General features: G+C 48.1%; 1 protein-coding gene across 2 annotated transcripts in view; it reads right to left on the reverse strand.

Moving 5' to 3' along the window:
* The window catches only part of PDRG1 (p53 and DNA damage regulated 1), a 38171-nt gene that overhangs the window by 2148 nt on the left and 16163 nt on the right, over positions 1-19860 (reverse strand). The gene's annotated exons all lie outside the window — the stretch shown is intronic.

Genomic DNA, 19860 nt, shown 5'->3' on the forward strand with positions numbered 1-19860 from the left:
TGTTGGAGAGCCACAAGTTGGCTAGGCCTGCACTATTGAATAGCGCTGGGAATGAGTGCCCAGACCTATTCAATTAGCTGCGCTGTGATCTCAAGACTAGAGGATTTCTGCTTGCACCCACCTGAGACGTTCACTGCTACTAAACAGCCTTCTTTCTGCAATATTTTTATTGAAGATAATAAAGAAACATTCCAGTATATAATTAGGAAAAGTATCATTGATAAAATGGAAACAGTACACAACAGTGTATATCAAAACCGATAAAAATGTTCAATCTCTCAAGTTACTGTATTAATAAAAAGATCAGGAGAGAGAAAAGATAGAATAAAATAAAGTAAAGTAATGACCTAGAGCCGAGAGAGTATAATAAAAAAAACATCTAAGTAGGTATGTTAATAAAATGTATGTAACCTTATCAGTTCACTGAAAAAAATATGATCTTTGTAGGTCTCAGAAGATTTGTCTTCTACAAGATAACCAGACGGCCATAAACTCAGTTAATTTATCCTTGGAGCTCAAAAGAATCATCTATTCTAGAAAAACAAGTTTTCCGTGTAGGGGAACTAGTGGAATTCCACAAGGTAGGAATCACGACACGTGCAGCATTGCGAAGAGGTCGCAATAACGATGTCTTATAATTTGACATAGTCATGGGAGAAGGATTTAATAGCCAGAAAGCCAGGTCAGGGGAAACTAATACCCCTTTCACATCGCACAAATAACCCGGTATCGACACGGCATATTGCCGTGTCGACACGGGTCAGCGTGCGATGTGAAAGCACTTTCGGCGAATTAGCGGGTCGCCTGACCCGGTAATTCAACCCTGAGTGTCTGAATGGGAGCCGCGTCGATGCGACACGGTTCCCATTCACAGCATAGGGAGAGGGGGCGCAGGAAATGAGCTCATCTCCCAGCGCCGCCTTCACCCCCGCCCCTGCTGCTGCTGCGCCCCCCCCGCTGCTATGGCAACCGACCCCGTATATTGCCGGGTCGGAAAGCCATCAAAGGAGACCAAATGCCGGATCCCACCCGGTAAGGACACTTTCTCTTACCGGGTGGGATCCGGCATTTGCGATGTGAAAGCGGTATAAGGTATAAAGGATATCTTGAGAGGAAGAGATTACATTAAAGCAAATTGAAAGAGCAGCAGGAGTAGGAGACATAGTAGTGATGGGAGATTTTAACTATCCAGAGATAAACTGGAAGAACGATTCATGTGATACTGCTAGGGGCAATATGTTTTCTCTATCGTCCTAGTGGATGCTGGGGTTCCTGAAAGGACCATGGGGAATAGCGGCTCCGCAGGAGACAGGGCACAAAAAGTAAAGCTTTACGATCAGGTGGTGTGTACTGGCTCCTCCCCCTATGACCCTCCTCCAAGCCTCAGTTAGATTTTTGTGCCCGGCCGAGAAGGGTGCAATCTAGGTGGCTCTCCTAAAGAGCTGCTTAGAAAAGTTTAGCTTAGGTTTTTTATTTTACAGTGAGTCCTGCTGGCAACAGGATCACTGCAACGAGGGACTTAGGGGAGAAGAAGTGAACTCACCTGCGTGCAGGATGGATTGGCTTCTTGGCTACTGGACATCAGCTCCAGAGGGACGATCACAGGTACAGCCTGGATGGTCACCGGAGCCTTGCCGCCGGCCCCCTTGCAGATGCTGAAGTAAGAAGAGGTCCAGAATCGGCGGCAGAAGACTCCTCAGTCTTCTAAAGGTAGCGCACAGCACTGCAGCTGTGCGCCATTTTCCTCTCAGCACACTTCACACGGCAGTCACTGAGGGTGCAGGGCGCTGGGAGGGGGGCGCCCTGGGAGGCAAATGAATACCTATTTTGGCTAAAAATACCTCACATATAGCCTCCGGAGGCTATATGGAGATATTTAACCCCTGCCAGAATCCGTTAAGAGCGGGAGACGAGGCCGCCGAAAAAGGGGCGGGGCCTATCTCCTCAGCACACAGCGCCATTTTCCCTCACAGAAAGGCTGGAGGGAAGGCTCCCAGGCTCTCCCCTGCACTGCACTACAGAAACAGGGTTAAAACAGAGAGGGGGGGGCACTAATTTGGCGTTAGAAATATATAATAAAGATGCTATAAGGGAAAACACTTATATAAGGTTGTCCCTATATAATTATAGCGTTTTTGGTGTGTGCTGGCAAACTCTCCCTCTGTCTCTCCAAAGGGCTAGTGGGTCCTGTCCTCTATCAGAGCATTCCCTGTGTGTGTGCTGTGTGTCGGTACGTGTGTGTCGACATGTATGAGGACGATGTTGGTGAGGAGGCGGAGCAATTGCCTGTAATGGTGATGTCACTCTCTAGGGAGTCGACACCGGAATGGATGGCTTATTTAGGGAATTACGTGATAATGTCAACACGCTGCAAGGTCGGTTGACGACATGAGACGGCCGACAAACAATTAGTACCGGTCCAGACGTCTCAAAAACACCGTCAGGGGTTTTAAAACGCCCGTTTACTTTAGTCGGTCGACACAGACACAGACAGGGACACTGAATCCAGTGTCGACGGTGAATAAACAAACGTATTCCTTATTAGGGCCACACGTTAAAGGCAATGAAGGAGGTGTTACATATTTCTGATACTACAAGTACCACAAAAGAGGGTATTATGTGGGATGTGAAAAAACTACCGTAGTTTTTCCTGAATCAGATAAATTAAATAAAGTGTGTGATGATGCGTGGGTTCCCCCCCGATAGAAAATTAGGGGCGGTATACCCTTTCCCGCCAGAAGTTAGGGCGCGTTGGGAAACACCCCTTAGGGTGGCTAAGGCGCTCACACGCTTATCAAAACAAGTGGCGGTACCGTCTATAGATAGGGCCGTCCTCAAGGACCAGCTGACAGGAGGCTGGAAAATATCATAAAAAGTATATACACACATACTGGTGTTATACTGCGACCAGCGATCGCCTCAGCCTGGATGTGCAGAGCTGGGGTGGCTTGGTCGGATTCCCTGACTAAAAATATTGATACCCTTGACAGGGACAGTATTTTATTGACTATAGAGCATTTAAAGGATGCATTTCTATATATGCGAGATGCACAGAGGGATATTTGCACTCTGGCATCAAGAGTAAATGCGATGTCCATATCTGCCAGAAGATGTTATGGACACGACAGTGGTCAGGTGATGCAGATTCCAAACGGCACAAAGGTGTATTGCCGTATAAAGGAAGAGGAGTTATTTGGGGTCGGTCCATCGGACCTGGTGGCCACGGCAACTGCTGGAAAATCCACCGTTTTTACCCTAAGTCACGTCTCTGCAGAAAAAGACACCGTCTTTTCAGCCTCAGTCCTTTCGTCCCTATAAGATCATATCTGCCCAGGGATAGAGGAAAGGGAAGAAGACTGCAGCAGGCAGCCCATTCCCAGGAACAGAAGCGTTCCACCGCTTCTGACAAGTTCTCAGCATGGCGCTGAGACCGTACAGGACCCCTGGATCCTACAAGTAGTATCCCAGGGGTACAGATTGGAATGTCGAGACGTTTCCCCTTCGCAGGCTCCTGAAGTCTGCTTTACCAAGGTCTCCCTCCGACAAGGAGGCAGTATGGGGAAAAAATTCACAAGCTGTATTCCCAGCAGGTGATAATTAAATTACCTCTCCTACTACAAGAAAAGGGGTATTATTCCACACTATATTGTGGTACTGAAGCCAGAAGGCTAGGTGAGACTTATTCTAAAAATTTTTTGAACACTTACAAAGGTTCAAATCAAGATGGAGTCACTCAGAGCAGTGATAACGAACCAGGAAGAAGGGGACTATATAGTGTCCCGGGACATCAGGGATGCTTACCTCTATGTCCCAAATTTGCCCTTCTCACTAAGGGTACCTCAGGTTCGTGGTGCAGAACTGTCACTATCAGTTTCAGACGCTGCCGTTTGGATTGTTCACGGCACCCCGGGTCTTTACCAAGGTAATGGCCGAAATGATGATTCTTCTTCGAAGAAAAGGCGTCTTAATTATCCCTTACTTGGACGATCTCCTGATAAGGGCATAGTCCAGGGAACAGTTGGAGGTCGGAGTAGCACTATCTCGGATACTGCTACAACAGCACGGGTGGATTCTAAATATTCCAAAATCGCAGCTGATCCCGACGACACGTCTGCTGTGCCTAGGGATGATTCTGGACACAGTCCAGAAAAAGGTGTTTCTCCCGGAAGAGAAAGCCAGGAAGTTATCCGAGCTAGTCAGGAACCTCCTAAAAACAGTGCATCATTGCACAAGGGTCCTGGTGAAAATGGTGGCTTCCTACGAAGCAATTCCATTCGGCAGATTTCACGCAAGAACTTTTCAGTGGGATCTGCTGGACAAATGGTCCGGATCGCATCTTCAGATGCATCAGCGGATAACCCTATATCCAAGGGTGTCTCTCCTGTGGTGGTTATAGAGTGCTCATCTTCTAGAGGGCCGCAGATTCGGCATTCAGGATTGGATGCTGGTGACCACGGAGCCCAGCCCGAGAGGCTGGGGAGCAGTCACACAAGGAAAAAATTTCCAGGGAGTGTGATCAAGTCTGGAGACTTTTCTCCACATAAATATACTGGAGCTAAGGGTAAATTTATAATGCTCTAAGCTTAGCAAGACCTCTGCTTCAAGGTCAGCCGGTATTGATCCAGTGGGAAAAACATCACGGCAGTCGCCCACGTAAACAGACAGGGCGACACAAGAAGCAGGAGGGCAATGGCAAAAACTGCAAGGACTTTTCGCTGGGCGGAAAATCATGTGATAGCACTGTCAGCAGTGTTTCATCCCGGGAATGGAAACTGGGAAGCAGACTTCCTCAGCAGGCACGACCTCCACCCGGGAGAGTGGAAACTTCATCGGGAAGTTTTTTCCACATGATTGTAAACCGTTGGGAAATACCAAAGGTGGACATGATGGCGTCCCGTCTGAACAAAAAACGGGACAGGTAGAGACCCTCAGGCAATAGCTGTGGACGTTCTGGTAACACCGTGGGTGTACCAGTCGGTGTATGTGTTCCCTCCTCTGCTTCTCATACCTAAGGTGCTGAGAATTATAAGACGTAGAGGAGTAAGAACTATACTCATGGCTCCGGATTGGCCAAGAAGGACTTGGTACCCGGAACTTCAAGAGATGCTTACAGAGGTCTTATGGCCTCTGCTGCTAAGAAGGGATTTGCTTCAGCAAGTACCATGTCTGTTCCAAGACTTACCGCAGCTGCGTTTGTCGGCATGGCGGTGGAACGCCGGATCCTAAGGGAAAAAGGCATTCCGGAAGAGGTCATTCCTACCCTGGTCAAAGCCAGAAAGGAGGTGACCGCACAACATTATCACCACATGTGGCGAAAATATGTTGCGTGGTGTGAGGCCAGGATGGCCCCACAAAGAAATTTCAACTCGGTCGTTTCCTGCATTTCCTGCAAACAGGAGTGTCTATGGGCCGCAAATTGGGGTCCATTAAGGTTCAAATTTCGGCCCTGTCGATTTTCTTCCAGAAAGAATTGGCTTCAGTTCCTGAAGTCCAGAAGTTTGTCAAGGGAGTATTGCATATACAACCCCCTTTTGTGCCTCCAGTGGCACTGTGGGATCTCAACGTAGTTCTGGGATTCCTCAAATCACATTGGTTTAAAACCAGTCAAATCTGTGGATTTGAAGCATCTCACATGAAAAGTGACCATGCTCTTGGCCCTGGCCTGGACCAGGCGAGTGTCAAATTGGTGGTTTTTTCTCAAAAAAGCCCATATCTGTTTGTCCATTCGGACAGGGCAGAGCTGCGGACTCGTCCCCAGTTCTCTCCCTAAGGTGGTGTCAGTGTTTCACCTGAACCAGCTTATTGTGGTGCCTTGCACCTACTAGGAACTTGGAGGACTCCAAGTTGCTAGATGTTGTCAGGGCCCTGAAAATATGTTCCAGGACGGCTGGAGTCAGGAAAACTGACTTGCTGTTATCCTGTATGCACCCAACAAACTGGGTGCTCTTGCTTCTAAGCAGACTATTGCTAGTTGGATGTGTAATACAATTCAGCTTGCACATTCTGTGGCAGGCCTGCCACAGCCAAAATATGTAAATGCCCATTCCACAAGGAAGGTGGGCTCATCTTGGGCGGCTGCCCGAGGGGTCTCGGCTTTACAACTTTGCCGAGCGGTTATTTAGTCAGGGGCAAACACGTTTGTAAAATCCTACAAATTTGATACCCTGGCTAAGGAGGACCTGGAGTTCTCTCATTCGGTGCTGCAGAGTCATCCGCACTCTCCCGCCCGTTTGGGAGCTTTGGTATTATCCCCATGGTCCTTTCAGGAACCCCAGCATCCACTAGGACGATAGAGAAAATAAGAATTTACTTACCGATAATTCTATTTCTCGGAGTCCGTAGTGGATGCTGGGCGCCCATCCCAAGTGCGGATTGTCTGCAATACTTGTACATAGTTACAAAAATCGGGTTATTATTGTTGTGAGCCATCTTTTCAGAGGCTCCGCTGTTATCATACTGTTAACTGGGTTCAGATCACAGGTTGTACAGTGTGATTGGTGTGGCTGGTATGAGTCTTACCCGGGATTCAAAATCCTTCCTTATTGTGTACGCTCGTCCGGGCACAGTACCTAACTGAGGCTTGGAGGAGGGTCATAGGGGGAGGAGCCAGTACACACCACCTGATCGTAAAGCTTTACTTTTTGTGCCCTGTCTCCTGCGGAGCCGCTATTCCCCATGGTCCTTTCAGGAACCCCAGCATCCACTACGGACTCCGAGAAATAGAATTATCGGTAAGTAAATTCTTATTTTAAACACACTTAATGATAACTACTTAGTTCAACTAATTGAGGAACCAACTAGGTACAATGCAATCTTAGACCAGGTATTAACAAACAATGGGGATTTGGTATCAGGTATTATAGTAGGGGAACACATAGGAAACAGCGACCACAATATGGTCACATTCAATATCAGTTTCCATAAACAGCCCTATACTGGCTCAACTAGGACTCTAAACTTTAGCAAAGCAAATTTTGATAAGATGAGGGTATTTTTCAGGGATATTGAATGGGAAGGTCTGTTTTTAGGAAAAAATACTACGGAGAAATGGGAGGTACTAAAATTCCTGCTAGCTAAAAATACACTCTAATTTATTCCTATGAGCAGCAAAAAAAAAAGGAATAAAAATCATAAACCGATGTGGCTTAACAAAAAGATTAAGGAACTTATGGGCAAGAAAAGGCGAGCATTTAAAAAAATACAAATCTGACGGGGAAGCAGAGTCATTTCAGCACTATAAGGAATGTAACAAAATATGCAAAAAGGAAATAAGAGCGGCTAAAGTAGGAACTGAAAAACTAGTAGCAAAGGAAAGCAAAGCGAATCCCAAAAAATTATTTAAATACATTAATAGCAAGAGATTAAAGAAGGAGAGCATAGGCCCTTTAAAAGACAAGTTGGGAGTCTTAAGCAAAAATGATAATGACATAGCAGACACACTAAATTAGTTTTTTTCAACAGTATTTACTAGAGAGGACCCAATTCAGGGACTAACATATAATCTCAATAATGAGAATATCCCACGGATAGGTACTTATTTAAGCGAGGAAGTAGTCTGTAACCGATTAAAACATTTAAAGATTAATAAGTCACCAGGTCCCGATGGTATTCACCCAAGGGTTCTAATGGAGCTTCATTCTGAACTTGCAAAACCGCTATTTTTGATCTTTAAGGATTCAGTAATATCAGGTATGGTTCCCAAAGACTGGCGTATAGCGGAAGTAGTGCCTATATTCAAAAAGGGAAGTAAAGCTGAACCAGGTAATTATAGACCAGTTAGTCTTACATCTATAGTGGGGAAAGTATTGGAAGGTATTCTAAGAGATAGTATTCAGAAGTTCCTTGAAGTCAATAAGGTCATTAAAAGGAATCAACATAGGTTTATGAAGGACAGATCCTGTCAAACCAACTTACTTGGCTTTTATGAAACAGTAAGCGCAAACCTAGATCAGGGTAAAGAGGTGGATGTAATCTTTTTAGATTTTGCCAAAGCGTTCGATACTGTACCACACATGAGACTTATCTACAAGCTACAAGAATCAGGGCTAGGAAGCACAATATGCACTTGGGTCAAAAACTGGTTAGATAATAGGGAGCAGCGCGTTGTGGTTAATGGATCTTTTTCAACTTGGACTGAAGTGCTAAGTGGTGTGCCGCAAGGCTCAGTATTAGGACCGCTATTGTTCAATATTTTCATTAACAACCTAACAGAAGGTCTAGAGAGCATGGTGTAAGTTTTTGCAGATGATACCAAATTGTGTAAAGTTATAAATGCGGAGGGGGATGCTGAGTCGCTTCAGAATGACTTACTTAAATTAGAAGCTTGGGCAGCGAAATGGAGAATGTGCTTCAATACAGACAAGTGTAAGGTAATGCACTGTGGTAACAAGAACAAAAACAACACCTACCTACTAAATGAGGTAAAATTAGGGGATTCTGTACTGGAAAAGGACTTGGGTGTCCTCATAGATAGCAAACTAAGCAGTAGTACCCAAAGTAGGACTGCAGCAAAGAAGGCTAATAAGATTTCTCTATCGTCCTAGTGGATGCTGGGGTTCCTGAAAGGACCATGGGGAATAGCGGCTCCGCAGGAGACAGGGCACAAAAGTAAAGCTTTCCGATCAGGTGGTGTGCACTGGCTCCTCCCCCTATGACCCTCCTCCAAGCCAGTTAGATTTTTGTGCCCGGCCGAGAAGGGTGCAATCTAGGTGGCTCTCCTAAAGAGCTGCTTAGAAAAGTTTAGCTTAGGTTTTTTATTTTACAGTGAGTCCTGCTGGCAACAGGATCACTGCAACGAGGGACTTAGGGGAGAAGAAGTGAACTCACCTGCGTGCAGGATGGATTGGCTTCTTGGCTACTGGACATCAGCTCCAGAGGGACGATCACAGGTACAGCCTGGATGGTCACCGGAGCCTTGCCGCCGGCCCCCTTGCAGATGCTGAAGTAAGAAGAGGTCCAGAATCGGCGGCAGAAGACTCCTCAGTCTTCAAAAGGTAGCGCACAGCACTGCAGCTGTGCGCCATTTTCCTCTCAGCACACTTCACACGGCAGTCACTGAGGGTGCAGGGCGCTGGGAGGGGGGCGCCCTGGGAGGCAAATGAATACCTATTTTGGCTAAAAATACCTCACATATAGCCTCCGGAGGCTATATGGAGATATTTAACCCCTGCCAGAATCCGTTAAGAGCGGGAGACGAGGCCGCCGAAAAAGGGGCGGGGCCTATCTCCTCAGCACACAGCGCCATTTTCCCTCACAGAAAGGCTGGAGGGAAGGCTCCCAGGCTCTCCCCTGCACTGCACTACAGAAACAGGGTTAAAACAGAGAGGGGGGGCACTAATTTGGCGTTAGAAATATATAAAAAAAGATGCTATAAGGGAAAACACTTATATAAGGTTGTCCCTATATAATTATAGCGTTTTTGGTGTGTGCTGGTAAACTCTCCCTCTGTCTCTCCAAAGGGCTAGTGGGTCCTGTCCTCTATCAGAGCATTCCCTGTGTGTGTGCTGTGTGTCGGTACGTGTGTGTCGACATGTATGAGGATGATGTTGGTGAGGAGGCGGAGCAATTGCCTGTAATGGTGATGTCACTCTCTAGGGAGTCGACACCGGAATGGATGGCTTATTTAGGGAATTACGTGATAATGTCAACACGCTGCAAGGTCGGTTGACGACATGAGACGGCCGACAAACAATTAGTACCGGTCCAGACGTCTCAAAAACACCGTCAGGGGTTTTAAAACGCCCGTTTACTTTAGTCGGTCGACACAGACACAGACAGGGACACTGAATCCAGTGTCGACGGTGAATAAACAAACGTATTCCTTATTAGGGCCACACGTTAAAGGCAATGAAGGAGGTGTTTCATATTTCTGATACTACAAGTACCACAAAAGAGGGTATTATGTGGGATGTGAAAAAACTACCGTAGTTTTTCCTGAATCAGATAAATTAAATAAAGTGTGTGATGATGCGTGGGTTCCCCCCGATAGAAAATTATGGGCGGTATACCCCTTCCCGCCAGAAGTTAGGGCGCGTTGGGAAACACCCCTTAGGGTGGATAAGGCGCTCACACGCTTATCAAAACAAGTGGCGGTACCGTCTATAGATAGGGCCGTCCTCAAGGACCAGCTGACAGGAGGCTGGAAAATATCATAAAAAGTATATACACACATACTGGTGTTATACTGCGACCAGCGATCGCCTCAGCCTGGATGTGCAGAGCTGGGGTGGCTTGGTCGGATTCCCTGACTAAAAATATTGATACCCTTGACAGGGACAGTATTTTATTGACTATAGAGCATTTAAAGGATGCATTTCTATATATGCGAGATGCACAGAGGGATATTTGCACTCTGGCATCAAGAGTAAATGCGATGTCCATATCTGCCAGAAGATGTTATGGACACGACAGTGGTCAGGTGATGCAGATTCCAAACGGCACAAAGGTGTATTGCCGTATAAAGGAAGAGGAGTTATTTGGGGTCGGTCCATCGGACCTGGTGGCCACGGCAACTGCTGGAAAATCCGCCGTTTTTACCCTAAGTCACATCTCTGCAGAAAAAGACACCGTCTTTTCAGCCTCAGTCCTTTCGTCCCTATAAGATCATATCTGCCCAGGGATAGAGGAAAGGGAAGAAGACTGCAGCAGGCAGCCCATTCCCAGGAACAGAAGCGTTCCACCGCTTCTGACAAGTCCTCAGCATGGCGCTGAGACCGTACAGGACCCCTGGATCCTACAAGTAGTATCCCAGGGGTACAGATTGGAATGTCGAGATGTTTCCCCTTCGCAGGCTCCTGAAGTCTGCTTTACCAAGGTCTCCCTCCGACAAGGAGGCAGTATGGGAAAAAATTCACAAGCTGTATTCCCAGCAGGTGATAATTAAATTACCCCTCCTACTACAAGAAAAGGGGTATTATTCCACACTATATTGTGGTACTGAAGCCAGAAGGCTAGGTGAGACTTATTCTAAAAAAAAAATTTTTGAACACTTACAAAGGTTCAAATCAAGATGGAGTCACTCAGAGCAGTGATAACGAACCAGGAAGAAGGGGACTATATAGTGTCCCGGGACATCAGGGATGCTTACCTCTATGTCCCAAATTTGCCCTTCTCACTAAGGGTACCTCAGGTTCGTGGTGCAGAACTGTCACTATCAGTTTCAGACGCTGCCGTTTGGATTGTCCACGGCACCCCGGGTCTTTACCAAGGTAATGGCCGAAATGATGATTCTTCTTCGAAGAAAAGGCGTCTTAATTATCCCTTACTTGGACGATCTCCTGATAAGGGCATAGTCCAGGGAACAGTTGGAGGTCGGAGTAGCACTATCTCGGATACTGCTACAACAGCACGGGTGGATTCTAAATATTCCAAAATCGCAGCTGATCCCGACGACACGTCTGCTGTGCCTAGGGATGATTCTGGACACAGTCCAGAAAAAGGTGTTTCTCCCGGAAGAGAAAGCCAGGGAGTTATCCGAGCTAGTCAGGAACCTCCTAAAAACAGTGCATCATTGCACAAGGGTCCTGGTGAAAATGGTGGCTTCCTACGAAGCAATTCCATTCGGCAGATTTCACGCAAGAACTTTTCAGTGGGATCTGCTGGACAAATGGTCCGGATCGCATCTTCAGATGCATCAGCGGATAACCCTATATCCAAGGACAAGGGTGTCTCTCCTGTGGTGGTTATAGAGTGCTCATCTTCTAGAGGGCCACAGATTCGGCATTCAGGATTGGATGCTGGTGACCACGGAGCCCAGCCCGAGAGGCTGGGGAGCAGTCACACAAGGAAAAAATTTCCAGGGAGTGTGATCAAGTCTGGAGACTTTTCTCCACATAAATATACTGGAGCTAAGGGTAAATTTATAATGCTCTAAGCTTAGCAAGACCTCTGCTTCAAGGTCAGCCGGTATTGATCCAGTGGGAAAAACATCACGGCAGTCGCCCACGTAAACAGACAGGGCGACACAAGAAGCAGGAGGGCAATGGCAAAAACTGCAAGGACTTTTCGCTGGGCGGAAAATCATGTGATAGCACTGTCAGCAGTTTTTCATCCCGGGAATGGAAACTGGGAAGCAGACTTCCTCAGCAGGCACGACCTCCACCCGGGAGAGTGGAAACTTCATCGGGAAGTTTTTTCCACATGATTGTAAACCGTTGGGAAATACCAAAGGTGGACATGATGGCGTCCCGTCTGAACAAAAAACGGGACAGGTATTGCGCCAGGTCAAGAGACCCTCAGGCAATAGCTGTGGACGTTCTGGTAACACCGTGGGTGTACCAGTCGGTGTATGTGTTCCCTCCTCTGCTTCTCATACCTAAGGTGCTGAGAATTATAAGACGTAGAGGAGTAAGAACTATACTCATGGCTCCGGATTGGCCAAGAAGGACTTGGTACCCGGAACTTCAAGAGATGCTTACAGAGGTCTTATGGCCTCTGCCGCTAAGAAGGGACTTGCTTCAGCAAGTACCATGTCTGTTCCAAGACTTACCGCAGCTGCGTTTGTCGGCATGGCGGTGGAAAGCCGGATCCTAAGGGAAAAAGGCATTCCGGAAGAGGTCATTCCTACCCTGGTCAAAGCCAGAAAGGAGGTGACCGCACAACATTATCACCACATGTGGCGAAAATATGTTGCGTGGTGTGAGGCCAGGAAGGCCCCACAAAGAAATTTCAACTCGGTCGTTTCCTGCATTTCCTGCAAACAGGAGTGTCTATGGGCCTCAAATTGGGGTCCATTAAGGTTCAAATTTCGGCCCTGTCGATTTTCTTCCAGAAAGAATTGGCTTCAGTTCCTGAAGTCCAGAAGTTTGTCAAGGGAGTATTGCATATACAACCCCCTTTTGTGCCTCCAGTGGCACTGTGGGATCTCAACGTAGTTCTGGGATTCCTCAAATCACATTGGTTTAAAACCAGTCAAATCTGTGGATTTGAAGCATCTCACATGAAAAGTGACCATGCTCTTGGCCCTGGCCTGGACCAGGCGAGTGTCAAATTGGTGGTTTTTTCTCAAAAAAGCCCATATCTGTTTGTCCATTCGGACAGGGCAGAGCTGCGGACTCGTCCCCAGTTCTCTCCCTAAGGTGGTGTCAGTGTTTCACCTGAACCAGCTTATTGTGGTGCCTTGCACCTACTAGGGACTTGGAGGACTCCAAGTTGCTAGATGTTGTCAGGGCCCTGAAAATATGTTCCAGGACGGCTGGAGTCAAGAAAACTGACTTGCTGTTATCCTGTATGCACCCAACAAACTGGGTGCTCTTGCTTCTAAGCAGACTATTGCTAGTTGGATGTGTAATACAATTCAGCTTGCACATTCTGTGGCAGGCCTGCCACAGCCAAAATATGTAAATGCCCATTCCACAAGGAAGGTGGGCTCATCTTGGGCGGCTGCCCGAGGGGTCTCGGCTTTACAACTTTGCCGAGCAGCTACTTGGTCAGGGGCAAACACGTTTGCTAAATTCTACAAATTTGATACCCTGGCTAAGGAGGACCTGGAGTTCTCTCATTCGGTGCTGCAGAGTCATCCGCACTCTCCCGCCCGTTTGGGAGCTTTGGTATAATCCCCATGGTCCTTTCAGGAACCCCAGCATCCACTAGGACGATAGAGAAAATAAGAATTTACTTACCGATAATTCTATTTCTCGGAGTCCGTAGTGGATGCTGGGCGCCCATCCCAAGTGCGGATTATCTGCAATACTTGTACATAGTTACAAAAATCGGGTTATTATTGTTGTGAGCCGTCTTTTCAGAGGCTCCGCTGTTATCATACTGTTAACTGGGTTTAGATCACAAGTTGTACGGTGTGATTGGTGTGGCTGGTATGAGTCTTACCCGGGATTCAAAATTCCTCCCTTATTGTGTACGCTCGTCCGGGCACAGTACCTAACTGGCTTGGAGGAGGGTCATAGGGGGAGGAGCCAGTGCACACCACCTGATCGGAAAGCTTTACTTTTGTGCCCTGTCTCCTGCGGAGCCGCTATTCCCCATGGTCCTTTCAGGAACCCCAGCATCCACTACGGACTCCGAGAAATAGAATTATCGGTAAGTAAATTCTTATTATTAGCATGCATGAAACGGGGAATTGATGCTAGGGACGAGAGTATTATACTCCCGTTATATAAATCACTTGTGAGGCCACACCTTGAATACTGTGTACAATTCTGGGCACCTTACTACAAAAAGGATATCCTGGAGCTAGAAAAGGTTCAAAGGCGGGCGACCAAACTAATTAAGGGTATGGAGACGCTGGAATACGAGGAAAGGCTTGCAAGACTAGGCATGTTTACACTGGAAAAGAGGAGATTAAGAGGGGACATGATCAACATTTACAAATATATAAGGGGACAATATACAGATCTTGCGCAGGACCTGTTTTTGGTTAGCTCAACACAGAGAACTCATGGACACTCGCTCAGGTTAGAGGAGATTCCACACTATACGGCGTAAAGTCTTTTTTACGGTAAGGACGATACGTGTTTGGAATTCCCTGCTTGAGGGAGTTGTAATGGCCAACTCAGTCAACACCTTTAAGAATGGGTTAGATAAATTCCTAATGGATAAGGATATCCACGGTTACGTGGCATAGTCACGCACTATGGTTATTATAAAAAAAGAGGGGTTAATCGGAACGGCAGTCAGCAACTTCAGTCAAAATTTTATACAAAATAATCGTGCATAGGAGACCACAAATAGGTTGAACCCGATGGACAATTGTCTTTTTTCAACCTTAGATACTATGTTACCATGTTACATCGTCCCAAAAATCTTTATTTTGGGGCAATTCCACCAAATATGTAATAAAGAACCTATATCCCTATGGCATCTCCAACAAGTGGGGGAAATAGATGGAGAAATAGCGTGTAAAAGAGAAGGGTGCCAAACCATTTCATCAATATTTCTGCTGCGGGGTACACTGGGCTCCACAGGCAATGGACAATGGGGTGTAGAGTAGGATCTTGATGCGAGGCACCAATAGGCTCAAAGCTTTGACTGCTCCCAGAATGCATAGCGCTGCCTCCTATATCACCCCGCCTCCCTGCACAGGAGCTCAGTTTTGTAGTTGGTGCTGCAGTAGTAGGCACTTAACAGAGAAGCTGCTCCAGGCAGCCCTAAGAAGAGCTTTTTTTTCTGAGGAAAAAAGTGAAGACTTCAAGGGCAGCAGCAGTGTTACATGTCAGTGGACATTCACGGCTGCAGCTCCGGCTCTCCCCAGCGGCGCTGTACACTCCTGAGCCCTGCTTGCCGGGTAACTACAGCAGGAGGCTCCGGTTTTCTTCTCGTCAGGCACACACGACGGGGGCTCTCCGGGATCGCGTGGCTGCGCTTCGGGAGGTGGTAAGTGGGTCCCGCTTGCGGGACCCGGTCTTTATCGCGATCCGGCGCGGTCAGTGGGAGGCGGGCCGCGCGCACTGGCGGTGGACACTGTGGCAGTACAGGCGATCCCACTAGATCACCAGGGCATGGGACAGGTCAGGTTCTCTATAAACCGTTTTATTAGAGCCCGCAGTACCCGGTGGTTTTGCCAGCAGGGGGATAAAGCTTGGACCTGAAGCCCCTCCCCCAGCGCGCCATTTTCTGCTAATGTTCCCGCCCTGGAGCTGCATATCTGTCTCTCCCTCACTCCCTGGCAGTGTCTGCGGCGCCATTATCCCTCAGTTCACTGTTCCTGGGAATGCTTGGGCAAATCCTCCTATGTAAAGCCGCCTGGTTGTCAGTGCTGTGACTTTACAAGACACTTAAGTATTCTACCTGCCTTTTTTAGTCAGTGTTAGTTAAGAAAGAGTGCACTTAGTCAGGGTTCCCTAGTACAATTACCCTGTGATATACATCCAGTTCTTACTGTGTACTGTTATATCTATTGTTATATAGCTGTGTAAGCTAGTCCAGTGCAGTATTATTGTTAGTGTTAACCTCTGCATTGTACAGACTGTGACTATTTGTGTGTGCATTTGATAGCGGAGTGGTGTCCATTTCGTGTCTTTCACTCAACCTGCTATCCCTATATTCTATAACTCGAGGGGACTTGGTGCGTCAGGTTTTATCTAATATAGGATTTTCACAAAGATATACTGTATTACGTATTTTTCTCTGTGATTTAGTCACCATATTTCTCCTTTATCTCTGCTGGTGCTGACTACAATGCGCAGGGGTTTGGGCTAGAGGTATTGTGCTGCTGACAAATTGTACTGTGTTACCTGATACTGCAAGTTATATCATGTCTGCTTCTGAGGGTAACGGTTCTGGGGCGGAACACACTGCCGGTATTGCTGAAGCCGCAGATACCTATGAGGAGAATATAGCAGCTTTGGGCTCTGGTTCTGGGGGCTCTTTGCCCCCCAGTGGGACGGTGGCAACAGGGGCAAATAATGACCCGCCGTGGGACGCTTTTTCCACGCTTCTGCATATGCTAGTTCATAAACTAACACCCCCTATGGGACCCCCAATGCCGGTGCAACCGTTTGTGGTCCCTGCAGCTAACCCGCCGTGGGCGGACGATTTATCTGCTCAAATAAAGAAGTTGAACCAGTCCCTGACTACTTAAAAGTCTGACCGTCGCTAGCCTACGTCCAAGCGGTCCTCTAAGCGAGCGCTTGTCTCCTCACAATCCACTGCTGTCACTGACACCTCGTCGGATGAAGACGGCACTTACACTGACCCCACAGGTTCTGACTCAGATACGGCTGATGTGGAGGGTGGTTCACATGTGGATGTTCCTGATCTTTTGGAGGCTATTAAGTTAATTTTACAGATTACGGATGATCCCGAGCCATCCGTTCCTCCTAAGAAACCAGATAGGTTCAAGCGTCAGAAGGTGATTAAACAAGTTTTACCTCATTCTGACCACCCAGTGGATATACGTCAGGAACCCTGGGAAAACCCGGGTACGAAGTTTGTGCCTCAAAAGAAGATGCTGGCTCGCTATCCCCTCGCGCTGGAGCCGTCTAAGAATTGGGAAACGCCTCCTCCAGTGGACTCACATGTGCCTATGATGGTGGTTTCCTTAGCTCTACCAGTCACCACCGTCACATCTCTAGAAGAGCCTACGGATAAACGTGTGGAGGGTTGTCTGAAAGCGATTTACACCCTCACGGGCGCTGCACAAAGGCCCACTATTGCAGCTACTTGGGCTGCAGAGGCCATTGAAGCATGGGCCTTGGAGTTAGATGCTGAAATCTCCTCTGACCATGCTAGACAATGCTTGTCTTATATTGTCACAGCTTCTCGTTGTATTAAAGAGGCGGCTTCTGATGCCGGTATCCTGGCAGCCAAGGCCTCTACTACGTCAGTCCTGGCTTGCCGGATATTGTGGCTGAGATCCTGGTCTGTGGGTCTGGACTCTAGAAAAACCCTGGAGGTACTCCCTTTTAAGGGAGATATTCTGTTTGGCGGAGGATTTAAATAAGATTGTGGCTGACCTGGCTACTGCCAAAACTGCCTGTCTGCCAAGTACTGCTCCTTCTGTATCGAAGGCTAAAGGTACTTTCTTTCGCCCTTCAGGTAAAGCAAAAGGTCATGCGTACAACAAGCAGGCCCGCACTTCCAAACCTGGTAAGCCTAAGCCCAAAAGAGCCTGGGCGGCCCGTCAGCCAGCTTCCAAGACAGATAAGCCTACCGCATGACGGGGCGGGCCTCCCTCTGGGGGATCCCAGGCTGGGGGGCCGGCTTCTAGGGTATACTCAGGAATGGTTGAAGACCACTTCAGATGCCTGGGTACGGGAAGTCGTCACTCGAGGTTAAGCCATAGCCTTCAAAAACAGACCCCCTCATCGATTTTGCCAGACAGATGTCCTGTTGGACAAGACAAAGGCAAACACTCTACATTCGGTGGTACAGACCCTCCTGGATACAGGAGTCGTAGTACAGGTGCCTCTTGCGCAGAGGGGCCGGGGGTACTATTCTCCGCTGTTTCTAGTCCTGAAACCGAATGGGTCCTCCCGGCCCATTCTCAACCTCAAGGCATTGAACAGGTTTGTGAAGGTTTACAAGTTCCGGATGGAAACCCTTCACTCTATAGTTCTGGCCTTGGAACCTGGGGACTTCATGGTCTCCCTGGATATAAAGGATGCTTACCTGCATATTCCTATAGCAGTGTCTCATCAGCAATACCTGAGATTTGCGATTGGCAACTGCCATTACCAGTTTCGGGCGTTACCTTTTGGTTTAACAACGGCTCCGCGAGTCTTTACAAAAGTCATGGCGGTGATGACGTACTGCCGTATTTGGACGACTTGTTAATCCTGGCAAATTCCCCAGAACTTCTCCTGCGTCATCTAGATGTGACGGTCCGGTTTCTGCAAGCCCACGGGTGGCTCATCAACTGGAAGAAGTCATCCCTGATCCCTGCTCAGAGCATGGTGCATCTGGGAGCTCTATTGGACACTCACAACCAGCGGTTGTTAGTGTCTCAGGAGAAAGTCCTGAAACTTCAGGACAGGATTCGTTGCTTCCTATCTCGTCCGCAAGTGTCGATACATTCGGCGATGCAGGTGCGGGGCCTCATGGTGTCAGCATTCGACATGGTGGAGTACGCTCAATTTCACTCTCTCCCTCTCCAGAGGCCGATTCTAGCCAAATGGGACGGCCTGCCTCACCGGATCAGGTCTCAAATGATCTTATTGACTCCGGAGGTCCGTCTGTCGCTGCTCTGGTGGCTCCGGGACCAACAACTGTGCAGGGGCCGTCCGTTCTGGATATCAGACTGGGCCCTGTTGACGACAGATGCCACTCTACGAGGTTGGGGCGCGGTGCTGGAGCAACACTCCCTTAAGGGGCGGTGGACCAAGGAGGAGTCCCTCCTCTCGATCAATATTCTGGAGTTGCGGGCGGTCTTCAATGCCTTGAACCTAGCCCAGCATTTAATTCAGAACCGTCCTGTTCAAGTACAGTCGGACAACGCCACCACAGTGGCTTACATAAATCATCAAGGCGGCACTCGAAGCCGCCTAGCAATGAAGGAAGTCTCACGGATTCTACAGTGAGCAGAACGCCATCTACCGGCCATATCGGCAATATTCATTCCGGGAGTCCTGAATTGGGAAGCAGACTTTCTCAGTCGTCAGGACGTACATGCCGGCGAGTGGGGCCTCCATCCAGAAGTGTGTCAACTCCTAGTGGAAAGGTGGGGCCTTCCAGACGTAGATCTGATGGCGTCTCGACACAATCACAAGGTTCCGGTCTTCAGAGCAAGGACAAGGGATCCTCAAGCAGCATTCGTGGATGCATTGGCGGTACCGTGGAGATTTCGGCTGCCGTACGTGTTCCCTCCGGTGTCACTCCTGCCCAGGGTAATTCGGAAGTTCAAGCAAGAAAAAGGAATTCTGCTTCTCATAGCTCCAGCGTGGCCCAGACGGCACTGGTTCTCAGACCTGCAAGGCCTATCGTCAGAGTGTCCAATTCTACTTCCACAACGCCCAGACCTCCTCGTTCAGGGCCCCTGTGTCTACCAGGACCTAGCCCGGCTGTCTTTGACGGCGTGGCTCTTGAAGCTTCAGTCTTAAGGGCTAAAGGGTTTTCTGAGGCGGTCATTCAAACTATGTTGCAGGCCCGGAAAACCGGCTTCGGCTCGGATTTACTATAGGGTCTGGCATTCTTACTTTGTTTGGTGCGCATCTAACGATTATGACGCTTCCAAGTTTAGTATAGCCAAGTTGTTGGCTTTTCTTCAGCAGGGCCTGGACTTAGACCTGCGTCTGGCCTCCCTCAAGGTTCAAATATCTGCCTTGTCGGTGTGGTTTCAGAGAAAAATTGCGACCTTACCTGATGTGCATACCTTTACTCAGGACGTGTTGCGTATGCAACCTCCATATGTCCTGCCTGTGGCTCCTTGGGACTTGTCGGTGGTTTTGGAGGCGTTACAAGAGTCTTCGT

Source organism: Pseudophryne corroboree, chromosome 3, assembly GCF_028390025.1.
Source record: "Pseudophryne corroboree isolate aPseCor3 chromosome 3, aPseCor3.hap2, whole genome shotgun sequence".
Lineage (NCBI taxonomy): Eukaryota > Metazoa > Chordata > Amphibia > Anura > Myobatrachidae > Pseudophryne > Pseudophryne corroboree.